The following is a 15,821-nucleotide window of genomic DNA, read 5'->3' on the forward strand; positions in this document are numbered from 1 at the left end:
TATGAAAAAGGACTTTCAATTTTTCTGCCATTCTTCATGTGCAATGACCAAGTCTTCTTCGCTCTGATCAATTTCTCCAGCCACATTTTAGCATAGGCCCTGCTTAGGATATAGTTTCCATAAATCAACCTGCTTCTCTGAGTGAGAGAATAGAAGTCCTTAATTGGAAGAATTAAAACAAAACAAAACACCTGAAATCAGGCCTCTTTTTCATACATTAGAAGAAATGGGTAGGAGTGGCTGGTTTGAAGACTACTGCTGTCTCATTACCACTTCCATAGAATTGGTCAATAATGGCAAATTAATTTTAACAAATAAACACTTTTCTCACTAATTTTCTCATTTGTATCCCCACTATGGCATTGATATAGCTCAGGCCTCTAACATCTCTCATCTTGGCTAACGCAAAAACTGTCTCTTCTTCCAGCCATGCTCCAGCCACCCACACTTCAGCAGTGGCCCACTCCATTGCCATCATCAACACAGCTGTGAGAAGAATCTCCCAAATATAAGTGTAAAAGCACTACTGACTAGCATGTATCAAATACTTGCTATGAGCTTTATCCACGTTCCCCAAATTCTCCAAATAGCCCCTCAAAGTAGTAATTGCTATTTTATTCTACAGACAATAATACCAAATTTAGAGAAGATGGTTAAATTTTCTGAGATCGTACATCTAGTAAATAGAGAAGCTGGCATTTGAACACAGCTCTGATACATCCAAAAGCCACACTCATTACACTAACTATACTAGGGTCCGTCTATTACTTTCCAGCCTCATCAGCTGCCATTTTCCTCCCCATACAGTGACTTTTAGCAATTTATGTTTTTAAAATTTATTATTCTGTCTCATATTTCTTTTCTTTTTGACCACAGTGCCATTTCCTGATTTTTGTCTGAAGATAAGAATATAGAAAACAATAATGAAATGGTGTGTTTTTTCCTAGGGCTTCTGTAACAAACCAGATGACATATAACAACAAAAATTGTATTATCTCTCAGTTCTGGAGGTTAAAAGTCCAAAATCAAGGTGTTAGCAGAGGCATGCCATCTCTCTGCCTGCTTCTGGAGTTTGACAGCAATCCTGGGCGTTCTTTGATTTGCATTTGTATATCTCTAATTGTTGCCTCGTCATCATGGTGCCATCTTCCTTCTGTGTGTCTTTCTGCGAGCTTTTTTTTTTTTAAGTTCTGGGATACATATACAGGATACGCAGGTTTGTTACATAGGTCAACGTGTGCCATGGTGGTTAGCTGCACCTATCAACCCATCACCTAGGTATTAAGCCCAGCACATATTAGCTGTTTTTCCTGATGCTCTCCCTCCCCCACTGCCACCCCCAACAGGCCCCAGTGTGTGTTGTTCCCTTCCCTGTGTCCGTGTGCTCACATTGTTCAGCTCCCACTCATAAGTGATAATGTGTGGTGTTTGTTTTTCTGCTCCTGAGTTAGTTTGCTGAGGATAATGGTTTCCAGCTCCATTCATGTCCGGGCAAAGGACATGATCTTGTTCCTTTTTATGGCTACATAGTATCCCATGGTGTATATGTGCCACATTTTCTTTATCCAGTCTATCATTGATGGGCATTTGGGTTGATTCCATGTCTTTGTTATTATGAATAGTTCTGCAACGAACATATCCATGCATGTGTCTTTATAATGGTCTCTTCTCTTCTTATAAAACCATCAGTCATATTGGATTAAGGGCCCACCCTATTTCAGCATAAGCTTATCTTAAATTACATTTTAGGTACATCTGCAAAGACCTTATTTCCAAATAAGGTCACCTTCATAGGTACCAGGAATTAGGACTTCAACCTGTTTCTGGGGACACAACTCAACCTACCATAAATGGTAACAGTAACTAATAATTTTAAGAGAGCAAATTACTGTTGACTTGTGACTAACAAATTCACACTGTCAGCTGCTAAAACTTAGTTGAAGTATTACTTCCCCTTAAGCAACTTCTCTCATACTCCTCTCCATCTCACATTTTAGGCAGAGACAGATGTCTCCTCCTTAATGCTCTAGGTCCTTGTAATATTTCTACCATAATATTAAGACATGTTATAATTATTTATGTGCCAATATCCTCCCCTCCAGAATGTGAAATCAGAGAATCTGTCTTATTCAGCTTTTTAGCCTTAGCACCTCACATCATGACTAGCATGTAGCAGACATGCACTGTATAGTTGCTTAATTAAATTGATTATCTGACACATTGTCACATTAATAGATATCACAATGGCAGTGGGTTTCCATTTATTGTGTACTTTTCATGTAGCCAGGCATTATCTAAGTATCAAGAATTATGAAAAGTCTGAGATTATTTTTTTAAAACCAGTTAGCCTACCATTGTTTTATAGGTGCTGGCAGAAAAGAATAGACTTCAGGGTCACAGATGAAAGACTTTATTATTTATAGCAGAGCAGGAAGCATAAGCCTCAAGTCTGCATCTATTCTTAACCTACCAGGATCTCCAGGGGTGTTATGGCCGTAAACTCACATGAGTACTGCTCGTAGAGTGGGTTTGTATCACAGCTAAGGAACCCCAAGTTTAGAAGACTACAATGTTTTAAAGAGGGTTGCCAGCAAACTTGCCTAACCTTTGTCCTAGAGGGTGATACCATCTTAATAAAGACAATATTCCTGACCTCTGCCCTGATGGGAGACATTATCTCTGTCTTCCAAGGCTGTTTACTATACAAACATCATTAAAAAGACAGTCCAGAACAAAAGCTAATACAAGACATGCAGAAAGGCCCTGAATTGTCTCCCAACAATAAATGTTTTATGTCCATCAACTCACTTTCTCTTTACTTATCATATTTCATGCCCCTTTCTAGATAAGCAAACTAATGCAATTATCCATGACATAGATAGTAAGTTGCGTGACACATAGTAATTTCATGGGTTTCCTTTTGATTTTTTTGTTCAGGACATCAGAAAATCATTACATCTCACTGTTTAGATTTCATGAAAGTGTAGTGCTGGGAACTGTTTTCATGTTATTTTATCCTCTTCAAAACAACTCTAAAATACAAGTATGCTAGGAATAAAATCTATGCCTACCTCATTAAGGTGGTGCCCATATTAAATGAGTTAATAAAAGGAAAGCACTTTCTGTGGTGCCTGGCATTTGTTAAGTACTCAATAAATCATAGATACTATTTTACAGATTGTTAAATGGGGCATAGAATGATTAGATGCTCATACAAAGTGACAAATTTGTAAATATCAAAGGTGTGATTAACTTCAGGGTCGACTCTCCTAAACACAATAATATGATAGTTTTAACTCCTTATACTTGTTATCCTCCTCTTCATGCTGTCTCACACCAGCTGTTCCATACAATGCTTCATTTCCCAGATAACTTTTCTATCCTGGTTCTAGTTCCCTTTCATTTTTAACCCTTCACACTGCTTTGTGGATCTCAGTATAATGATGCCTCTCTGGAAGTCAAATTCTTACCCTCCACTGACTCTCTCATATCCATTGGGCATCTCCAGGGAGGCAGATATGACACACCATATGCTGGGCACGTATACACCTTTCCAAGTCTTCATACCCCTTGTTAGAAAAGGCTTTCAAATGCAGTGATTCTCAAGCTCCTGGGTGCAGCCTCAGTGTGGTATGAAATACGTAGAATGTATCAGAAACAGTAATGAAATAGACTGAAGTGAGACAGAATTGAAAAAATAGAGAATGTTTTTCAGAACTGAATAAAATAGAGAATGTTTTTCAAGTGCATCACACATGAGAAAGGTAAATAGTGTTCTCGTGTGTGTCTTTGTGTGTACATGCACTACCTGGTCCCAGTAGAAATTGTCAAAGGTTTGAAAGCCACTTCTTCAGTAAAATTACATATGCAGAAATCTACCTACCGGTAAAATCTCTTCACTCTAGAATCTAAATATCTGACCTAAATATTTTATTTTTATTTATTATTATTTTTATTATATTTCCTTTTCAAACTCTTTTTAGGCTACTGTAGGAAAGTTGCCATCAAATTACTACCAACTACGTTACTCTAATCTATTTTTCCCCCAGTATTGTTGCCCACTGGCAATTTTTCCAGTAGGCAGTCTACCTGATAGCATTTCAGAGTCATGCACATATCTCCAACATCCTACATGATCAAGGAATATCGATTGAGGCTCTAACACAATTAATCTGGCTCAACCATTATAACAGGGTCTTGTTTAGTCTGAGAAATATCTTGGTATTAATAAGTCCATTTTCTTTTTTTCCTAGATATAAACAAATAAAAAAAGTTCATGCTAATAAAAAGCTCTTTTCCAAAGATGACCATATCTCTATGTTGTTCACACACAGTCTGCTTCTTATTGAATTTTCTTGTAATGTACTTATATATTGGGATCTATCTTTCAAATGCATTTCCTTAACTTTAATCAAGAATCAATTAGAAATTATTAATCAGTCTGTCATTTATCTGATTTTTTCAATGCAAATGTCTCCTTTGATGGAAGACCCATATCTTCCAAACCGATATCTATTCCCGCAAAATGGGAGACTCAAAATAATGCAAGGCATGGTGTCTACTCAAGAGCTCACAAAACATCCTAGAAATGGAAACTTTATTAAAATGAAAAAAAAGAGTTCACAAAATATAATACATGAGACTCCATAATGGATAAAACTATACACTTTGCCTCCAAATTCATGTGTTGAAATTTAACCCACAGTACCTCAGTATGTGACCATATTTGGAGATAGCCTTTAAAGATGTTTCTAAGGTAACGGGGATGATTAGTGTAGGCCCTAATCCAATATGGCTGGTGTATTTATAAGAAGTGATTAGGACACAGACACACACAGCAGAAAGACAACGTGAAGACACTTGAAATGAAAATGGCCATCTATAAGCTAAGGAAAGAGACTCAGAAGAAACTAACCGTGATGACACTTTGGTCTCAGACTTACAGCCTCCAGAATTATGGTAAATAGATAGATAGATAATCATAATCAATATGTAGATACATAGATTTTTTTAACAATTCACTACTGAATGTCATTAGGAGATATGGCCAATTGCAGAGTGAAGCAATATGATCTATTCTCTTACAGAAGCCAAAAACAGAAATAAGGAGAATATTAATTTAAAATTCAAATTAAGCATGGGGGACGGTGCGTGCCCTGATGGGGTGCGCAGAGCGAGCGAGGAGGCACGGAGTTGCCGCAGAGCTCAGGGTTTCTTGACGACATGGACAATGTAAATTTGAATTCTTGATCCAAGTAAGAGGAAGGAAGTGGCATCCAATCCTCTGAGTTCTGATCTCCCAGCCTTGGCCTGCAAGTTTTTTTGTTTGCTTTCCTGTTGCATCTTTGATACCATTTCCTAGAGGCTGCACCATGATTTAACTTGAAATTCTGAAATGAAGATGGAGGCAGTGGGAAAAGTCGAAGAACTCATTGAATCTGAAGTCCCACCAGAAACATCTCAACAAGAGACAGCAAAGGAGGAAGATGAATCTGTAGAACTGGAATCTCAAGTTCAGAAGGATGGTGTAGCAGATTCTACAGTTCTTTCTTCAATGCCCTGCTTGTTGATGGAGCTGAGAAGAGACTCTTCTGAGTCTCAGCATCCACAGAGAGTGACAAGCCTATAACCGGCCGAGTTTATGAGAGTGACTCCTCTAATCACTGCATGCTTTCCCCTTCCTCTAGTGATCACCTGGCTGATTCAGACACGTTGTCTTCCGCAGAAGAGAATGAACCCTCTCAGGCAGAAACGGCGGTAGAAGGAGACCCTTCAGGAGTGTCTGGTGCCACAGTTGGGCGCAAGTCTAGGCGGTCCCATTTCGAAAGTGAAATATCCACTATGGCTGCCAAGAAAAACTAGCAATCCAGTGATAAACAGAATGGGTTAAAGGTCATGGGAGCCAAAAGCACAAGGAGAGGATCAGGCTACTGAGGCACAAACAGGAGGTTGCTGCAAGGAAGAAATACAACCTGCTGTAGGACAGTAAGTAGTACCAGTGATAGTGACCTGACTTGTGACTCAAGCACGAGCTCATCAGGTGATGATGAAGAGGTTTCAGGGAGCAGCAAGACAATCACTGCAGAGATACCAGATGGACCTCCAGTTGTAGCTCATTATGATATGCCTGACACCAGCTCTGATCCAAAAGTGGTAAATGTGTTGGCAATTTATTGGCAGCTGCAGTAGTTCAAGAGCACAATAATTCTATATGCAGCCAGGACACGGGAGCTACCTGGAGGACCAGCCAGCTTCTACAGGAGCTGAATGCAGAAGCAGGTCATTTGCATCCAGGATTCCTAGCAAGTGATAAAACATCTGCCGGCAATGCACCGCTCAATTAAGAAATTAATATTGCCTCTTCAGATAGTGAAGCAGAGATTGGGGGAGTTCAGGAACATGCAAGTTGTGTTCATCCTCGAGGTGGTGTGATTCTGAGTTTCTTCATGGAAGCATGGCTCGGACACACAGTATCTCAGCACCAAGCAGACACAGTCATGGAACTGATGTGAGCCCCCAGCAGACTTGGGCTTCACCAGCAGAAGTTGTTGACCTTACCTTGGATGAGGATAGCAGGCGTAAATACATACTGTGATACAATGTCACTGTGTTTCTTCTACACTGTTCCCTTCCAATTCCTCACCTTCTTTGTGACACAGAAGTTCATTGTCATGGCTTCAGCTTCAGAAGCTGTTTGTGGCATTTGTAGGATTCAAACTCATGGAAAATTTCGTCCTCTCCTCCTTTTTTTAATTAAAAGAAGTCACTTAGGAAAAAAATGTAAATTAAATTTAAATAACCTGAAAAACAATGATGTGAGAAAGTCCTAAATTTTACATTCTGGCATTCAATATAACACTTTTATCCATTTCAGCATCACATAGGCATTTAAAGGGAATTAAATATCTCTGGAACACAAGCAACAAAATTCAAAAAGTTAAACAAGTTAATTAATAATGTGTGAAATATACAAAGTTCAAAAAAATTATTGAGATCAGGCACTGTGGCTCCTGCCTGTAATCCCAGGACTTTGGAAGGCTAAGGCAGGAGGATTGCTGGAGGCCAGGAGTTTGAGACCAGCTTGGGCAACCTAGTGAGACCTTGTCTCTACAAAAAATAAAAATACATAGAAAATAAAATAGTTCTTGCAAAAAAAACAAAGTGTGGAAAAAAGAAAAAAACACAGTTTACATAGTCTTCTAATTGTAAACTCATTTATTAAAGAAACAAAGGCTTTTTTTTTCTCTTTTCAAAAAGCTTTGGTCCTGTCGATAGCTCCTACCCACTGAGCACTCAGAACACAGAAGAGCCCTATAAGCATGCCATGTGGAGCACAAGAGCCTAAGCATGCTATGTGGAAGAATTGCTATATTAGTTTCCACTGTCTCAATATTAGACGTAAGGAAAAGAAAGTCACCCCAGTCCTTGCACAGCGAGCCATGCAGAAAAAGCACTAGATGCCTGCAAATCATAAACTGGAATATGAGACCCTCCATCATCAAGTATAGCCAACATTTCCAGGTTTACTTCTCTCTATTCCTCACCTTCTCTCTAGCTGTGCATCACTGTTTCATTTTCTAGTTCCTTGCTTTTTTCAATGTTGGCTTTCCTTCCTCTTTTTTCTTATACCTTTTTCTTCATCCACCACTCCATCATCAAATTCACCACTCTCTACAACTCACCACTCCTCCAAGACTTTGCTCAATTTCAAATTCCTCTAGAAAACTTTTGATATTCTCAAGCCATATATAAATCATTGCACTAGGCTTACACATTTTTTATTTAATCTTTTCTACATCTTAATGGAGCAGGCAGTAAATATTAAATGAAATGTCATGTGCAAATATGCATGGCAATGGCTGAAGCTTAGTGGGCATTCAGTAAACATTATCATTAATATGATGATGATGTCTTAATCCATCTCTTATTCTCTGCTTAGCGTAGTGTTCTGTACATGGCTGATCCTCAATAAATATTTATAGGCTATGTTATAGAAACATTTATCTTGTCCAGAGCCTCAAATGTGAAAAAGTAATCTTTTTAAAATTTTATTATTTCAAAGTTCCTTTTCCCCCAAGTGGTTGATATGTATTTTCAGTCAAATTGACTTTTTCTGTCCTTTTCTGAAGCAATGAAAGCAGAATACTCAGCTGTTGAGAGAAAGGTAGGGTAACTGGTAAAATATATTAGTTAATACATTATTATCCTACTACAAGTGATTATAACTATATTGATTTATTTTCTAAACACTCCATTTAACATTGAATTGTTGAAATTTTGACAATTATAGGAGGCCTTCTCTGGGGAAAGGAATAAAATCTTTTCCTATTTATAAATTCTCCTTATAAATTCTCCTTATAAACAATTTTTCTTGTGTATACCTTTAGAGATACCTTAAGAATTTCACAACCATATATAAAAATATGGTTTACTCTTTTTGGAGAGTTATTAGGAAAAGATGGTTATGGCCTGGGAAAAGAAAAAGTAGTAGAATAATGCATAATAAGTACTTATTTTGCCAAAAGGTGTAATACATATTAATAAAAGCGAAACAAAGCAAACCTTGTCCTCAAAATTATATTATTGTGGCATCTATAAGTGCCAAAACTAGCTTGGTCGGGGAGACCCTAACCCAGCGACGCTAAAGGAATTAAAGACACACACACAGAAATACAGAGGTGTGAAGTGAGAAATCAGGGGTCTCACAGCCTTCAGAGCTAAGAGCCTGGAACAGAGATTTACGCACGTATTTATTGACAGCAAGCCAGTGATAAGCATGGTTCCTATAGATTATAGATTAACTAAAAGCATTTCTTACTGGAAATAAAGGGATGAGTTTGGCTAGTTATCTGCAGCAGGAGCATGTCCTTAAGGCACAGATTGCTCATGCTATTGTTTGTGGTCTAAGAACACCTTTAAGCTGTTTTCCACCCTGGGTGGGCCAGGTGTTCCTTGCTGTCATTCTGGTGAAACCACAACCTTCCAGCGTGGGCATAATGGCCATCACGAACATGTCACAGTGCTGCAGAGATTTTGTTTATGGCCAGTTTTGGGACCAGTTTATGGCCAGATTTTGGGGGCCTATTCCCAACATACAAGGATGGAGGTAAGATGCCTTTTAGAGGAACCAAAACAAATAAGATGAGACTAAGGAAAGCAAGACGCAGTTAGTATAAAAGGAAGAAATGAATCAAATCCTAGTTTTTGGATATGGAGGCAGAATTCAGCATTTTCTAAGGCAACACCAGAAATCCATGAAACATCTGGGTGGAGGAAAATGAAACAAAATGTATTTTTATTGTTTTCACAAAATACATTTTAGTATGCATATCTGTAGCAAAGTCAAACACTATTACAAACATCTCATTCAAATTAAAGAGCAGGGAGAATCTAAAAATTCTTTTTAAGAAAGTAAGGGACAGTAGTAAATGAATATTCAGATTACTATTTTTGCTATATAAGATATGTAAAATACTGTTGCTATTTTCTGTATTTTATGTGCCAACTATATTGTTTTATTTTAATGGAGATAAAAAATACAAAGAATATGTACATACAGGTCACTCCAGACTTTTGTCTCTAGCACATTTTTCAAAAGAGTATGAAGATGCTTAACCAAAATTCTTCTGACCAGAAGGTATTCTATTTATTTATTTGTTGATTTATTTATTTATTTATATTTTATTTTTATTTTTTGAGATGGAGTCTCATTCTGTCTCCCAGGCTGGAGTGCAGTGGTGTTATCTCAGCTCACTGCAACCTCTGCCTCCAGGGTTCAAGCTATTCTCCTGCATCAGCCTCCCCAGTAGCTGGGATTACAGGCATGAGCCACCACACCCAGCTAATTTTTGTTTTGTTTTTTAGTAGAGGCAGTTTCACCATGTTAGCCACGCCAGTTTCAAACTCCAACCTCAGGTGATCCATCTGCCTCGGCCTCCCAAAGTTCTGGGAATACAGGTGTGAGCCACTGCACCCAGCCCAACAGGGGGCATTTTAAAGACTCTGTTCTCAAGTATAGGGAGGAACTATCATCTAGGATTGAACAGAATTGAAAACAAAATTTTTTTCTGAGAAAATGCAATTTAATTTTTACAGTTAGTATTTAAATAAAATAGAAAATGATGCCATTATTGTTGTGACAACTCAAGAAGTCTAAAAATCGTCATATGTATCTGCTTACTATTTTATCAGTTTTACCTTCTCCTTTTTTTTTCTATTTCTGAGTCTAAAAACAACAGTATCTTTAAGCTCATACAATGCCGTCCTCTTAACATTTATGACATCATTCGAAATAATATTATGCAAATTCAACGGCTTTCTCCTAAATGCTATTAGCTTTATCCTAAGTCGTTTCTTTGCTATCATATAAATGTAAAGTTTCAGCTGTTAAAATAATAATTTGTCATCTTATTTAGAAGGTTAAAAAATGAAGAATGAGCAGACAAAATTGTAGAAGGTATTATACCATAGTAAGTAGAACTAAGTGGCTCGATTTACCTATGCAACGATAGGTTCAAAGATACCCCTGGTATTCATAATTCAAATTTTCTACTCATGGTTTTAGAGTTTGCTAATTTACTTTGACTGCCTTTGTTAGTTAATAACATCTAAAATTTAGTGAAATCTTGCTGTATGCCAAACATTTTGTCTGCATTATCTCATTTAATCCTCACAATTCCCCCAAGAATTACTCTATTTAAAAAATAATAAAACTATGATAAAAAGGAGAGTTACTTTGCCAATGTCATACCAACAGGAAGCTGGGGAACTAGATTCTGAGCCCAAGTCTGTCTGAAGAATGAGCAGAAAAAATTGTAGGGGGTATTATACCTTAGTAAGTAAAACTAAGTGACTGGATTTACCTATGTAACTATAGGTTCAAAGATATCCTTGGTATTCATAATTCAAATTTTCTACTCATGGTGTTAGAGTTTGCTAATTTACTTTAAGAGCCTTTGTTAGTTAATAACATCTAAAGTTTAGTGATATCTTGCTGTATGCCAAACATTTTGTCTACATTATCTCATTTAATCCTCACAATTCCCCAAGCATTACTCTTACTATTTAAAAAACAATAAAACTATGATAAAAAGGAGAGTTACTTTGCCAATGTCATACAGACAGGAAGCTGGGGAACTAGATTCTGAACCCAGGTCTGTCTGATGACAGAATTACAGAATTCAGAATCCATGTTCCTCTATACTCTCTAAAATTTCTCTAGAGTCTTTCATTCCAAAGTGACAATAATCTAAGCCAGCTTTTAAAAAGGAAGAATGGGAAGAGTGTTACTGCCTCAGGGAACCAAATCAAAGAGATGCTAAAATTTGTCTCAAAGGCAAGTAGATTTTGTGCCTGAAACAATGCCAGAAATTTCTGTCCCTTATCTATGACTCTATCAGAGATTCTATTCTTTCCTACAGATGAACTTTTTCCCTTCAGGGGATCACCAATGTATATACTGGTAGGCAATGGTTGTGGTTTATATTAAATATCACCAAAGAAATGAACACTTTCTAAGGAAAGTAGAAAATTGGATTAGAGGAGAAGCCAGTATTAGGTGGAACCAGTCATTTTGAACATCAAAAGAGGCCCAGAGGGTAGTGGTAGAGGCAATCTAAGAGACAAAAGTCACCTAGTTAATACCTGAGTTAATACACAGGTACTGGAACCTCCTAACTGTGTGATGTTAGCAAATGACTTGGCTTCTCTTAAGTATCAATTTTTTTTTTTATCTGAAAGTGGTACTGTAAGAACTAAAGTAATTAATGCATAAAATATAATCTTAGTAAAAATCTACGGAGTTTGGATGAACACAAGGATACTGAAGAAAGGCTAATAATTTGATGCCTATTTAAACAGATAATCTTTAAATGTTTATTTAGCCTTTTTTGAATTGTTGAATTGGGATAGGGCAAGCATTGTGGGCCACTTCAAGTTCAAATTCAAAAATTTGGATTTATTGCATGCATTAAAATAACACATTACTAGTTTATTGAAATTATTTTTCAATTTTGTTCACCTCTAGACTAGAACATTAATATAGAATGTGATCTGAGAGACCAAAATAGACATCCCTTTGCCAACTAAGACAGATCCTAAAGTTAAGGAAATAGGGTTCAGGGCTCCCCTGGCATGGCAACTTGCTAAATTTCCATGGCCACAAGAAAAACCACAATCTTGATAAACACCTTAACAATAGGAGCTATCAGGCAAATTGTCAGACTCTTCTTAACTGATTTACAACCCAGGCCACTACAACTCTGACTGGGCAGAGGACCAGTCTTACAAACATTCTCTCCTGATAAGCAACTACAGACCTCAAGCCAGTTTTGGCCAGCTTATAAAATTGCACACAAACTGTCTTTGTGTCCTATAGTTCACCTTCTGATGTAAATAACCAAATTCTACCTCATTTTAATGCTAAAATCCCACCCCAAAGTAAACACAGGATGTAGATTTGTGCGTGTGCTCAACTCTCCTCATAAACATGTGTAACTTTTCCACTAAACCTGCTGAATATATATGACCCTATTTTGTAATACAGACCCTGTGAGACATGAAAGCCAACCTGCCCTTTCCCTTTTCGAAGAGAGAGTACCTTCAGTTCACACCAGAGACTGTCTCTCCCTAGTTTGCAAATTGATATCACCAATAAAAACCCCCTTTCTACTACTTAGCCATCTAGTAGTGTTTTGGATGATAGGAGTTAAATTTTTTTTATCTCTAAGAAAAAAGAATAAAAAATGCATGATTTGTTTTCAGAATGTCAGCTGCCTGCAATTGCTAAGTTTCTGTCACTGTCAGCTGGCTGTTTTCAGAATTAGTGGCAAAAAGTAAAGTTGTAACATGTAATTTTTGTATCAGTTAAATATTCAATTAATAAAGTTCAGCATTGTGAGATGTGATTTTGTTGTTATTTCCAATTAAGCAACTTGTTTACAATTTAGAAGGAGCAGGTTGGCGTTACATTTTGCTAGCTACTGAGGATGTGTGTGTCAGAGACGTGTGAACCAGAGCAACTCCATCTTGAATAGGAGCTGGGTAAAATGAGGCTGAGACCTACTGGACTGCATTCCCAGATGGTTAAGGCATTCTAACTTACAGGATGAGATAGGACGCAGGCACAAGATATGGGTCATAAAGACCTTGCTGATAAACAGGTTGCAGTAAAGAAGCTGGCGTTACACCACCAAAACTAAGATGGCCACAAGAGTGACCTCTGGTCATCCTCACTGCTACACTCTCACCAGTGCCATGACAGTTTACAAATGCCATAGCAATGTCAGGAAGTTACCCTATATGGTCTAGAAAGGGGAAGCATGAATAATCCACCCCTTGTTTTAGCATATCATCAGGAAATAACCATAAAAATAAGCAACCAGCAGCCCTTGGGGTTGCTCTGTCTATGGAGGAGCCATTCTTTTATTACTTTACTTTCTTAATAAACTTGCTTCAACTTTACTCTATGGACTTGCTCCGAATTCTTTCTTGTGTGAGTTTCAAGAACCCTCTCTTGGGGTCTGGATCAGGACCCCTTTCCTGTAACATCTTTCTGGCGACCGCAGAAGGGACTATAGTGTGGAAAGCCCCAGTAAGTGGTGGAGTACTATAACATCTTTCTGGAGACCACAGAAGCAACCACAGTGTGGAAACTCCTGACTCAAAGTCTAACTTTGGGTAAATGGTGCAGTCTGGTAACATCTTTCCGGTGAACTACAGACAGGACGATACTGAAGAGACCCCCGGCCCAAAGGAAAATCATCTGCACGCACCAATGAGCTGACTTTGGGTAAGTGGGGTGCATATACTAGGGTAAAGGATAGGATTGGGTTAGAAGCCCAACGTAGGGGAGTTAGAGTCTCTCTTAAGACAGAGTGGGTTAAAGGCCCCTCTTAAAACAGACAAGGAAATTTGACCAATTTTGGGTTAGAGGCCCAACTTAGGAGGGTTAGAGTCCCTTAGAAGATTTAGGGGGTTAGAGGCCCCTCCCAGTAAAGTTCCTCTGGGCTAAGATGGGTTTGCCACTCCGGGATGTTAACTGCTATTCTCTTTGGATCAATCTGCTTTGCACTCTGCTGATGGCTATGGGTGACAGGATTAGGCATGTACAGGATTGTGGGACATTCTGCTCCCCCAAAAGGAGAAACTTGTGAGTGATGGGACTGCTGAAAAAAATCCCTTCACAACAGCAGTCACCTAAACTTTTCAGTGTCATTGCAATGGGTGGGTTGTTGGACTCCCTGAGCACCTCACCTTTTGGACTCCCCACTTTGGACTCCCTGAGTGCCTCACCTTCCCCACTTTGCCTCAGGCAAACTTTCCCCCACCCCCCTACTCTCTCTCTTTCTCTGTCTCTCTCTGTGCAAACTGGTTGAACGGTAAAATTAACGGTTTATCTCTTTAAAAGTGTTAATTAACTGAAAAAAAGGACTTATGAGGCTAGTCCTAAGCTGTAGCAATTTTGATATGCCTTGTGTGTGTTTCTGTGTGTGTTCTGTAATGGAGAAGCATATCTTAGGATGGAACACAGGCTTAGAACACCTGTAAGCCCTCTTTTCAAGACAGTCCAGCAAACCCGTCAGTTACAAACTCTACTGCAGGTCACTGAAAAATACTGGATGAGGTTTCCCTCTTGTTTTGTATGTCCTTGGGAGCTTGACCTTGTAATCAAGTGGCAGTACTTTCTCTTGGTCTCTGCCATCACAAAGGCAGCCCAGGTTCAGGGTTCAATTTCCTGCTTAGAGGATGAGTCCTTTTACTTTTGTCTGTCTGTGTATTTATATGTGTTGTGTGTGTGTGTAATATAAAAGAGCTTCAATTGGTTTTAAAATAATAAGAGTTTAAATAAAATATTTTGACAGAAAAGTAAAAAGTATAATGTCTTTTATTTAGTTCATGTGACTTTAGTAATCTTTAGGAAATAAAAAGAGCTTTAAAGATTATTGATAAAATGTAAACATTTGGTCTAAATTGTGCAGGTCAGATAGTAAGTTTGCTAAATGCTTTAAATTCATGAACTGCTTCTTTGACCTTCGAAAATTGTTCAATTTACCTTCCTTGGAGACATTAGATTCTAGATAAGGCCTGGGGACATGTGGAGTTAGCCACTCCCCCTAGCTATGCTGGAGTCAGCCCTTACCTGCACTTCTGCCTGGTGTGTCCTAGGCTAGGCCCCACACCTAGTACATAATTAGAATTCTGAACTTACCAAGGTTTTCACCAAAGGTTAAGTCACTAAGGGTTAATAGTATAACATGTATTTGAGGCTACTGAAGAAACAGTTCTACATGCAAGGTGTGTAAGGAGAGTAGAATGTACTTTTGGTAAAAGATTGTGAGAAGGCATGGGATGTGAATTTTTCTTTCCTAGATTAAAGGGTTACAGGATTATTTTAATTTAGTATAAAGCTGAAGGTTTAAGCAAATGGTGGAAGGTTTGTGAAAAATTACTTGTAAAAGAGATTCTGTGTGTAAACATATTGACTAAAGATAAAGGGGTATTATACAGGTTTTCTGTAAATTATACATTGAAATGAAAGCACAACAGGTTTTTCTTAGAGTAAAAACTGGCTTATAATCGGCTCATTAATAAAAATTTGTAAAGGGTTATAAAACATTTATCAAAATCTTACCTTATGATCAAACTAATTAAGATTAAATACATTTGTCTATAAGGTTTTATTAAAATTTTGGTTTGACATCAATAATGCACTAATGCAACAGTGGCATTTGGCTTACTAGGTATAAAAGTTATACAGGAATCATTGTCAAATATGAAATGGTGTTTGCTTTTTTTGAGCTGTATTTGTATAAATGTATTAT

The 15,821-nt window shown here is 37.8% G+C and overlaps 1 pseudogene; it reads left to right on the top strand.

Moving 5' to 3' along the window:
* Nucleotides 1-2,672: 2,672 nt before the first annotated feature.
* On the top strand, nt 2,673-6,763 carry LOC708486 (protein ARK2N pseudogene; annotated as a pseudogene).
* Nucleotides 6,764-15,821: the final 9,058 nt, after the last annotated feature.

This window comes from Macaca mulatta, chromosome 12, assembly GCF_049350105.2.
Source record: "Macaca mulatta isolate MMU2019108-1 chromosome 12, T2T-MMU8v2.0, whole genome shotgun sequence".
Lineage (NCBI taxonomy): Eukaryota > Metazoa > Chordata > Mammalia > Primates > Cercopithecidae > Macaca > Macaca mulatta.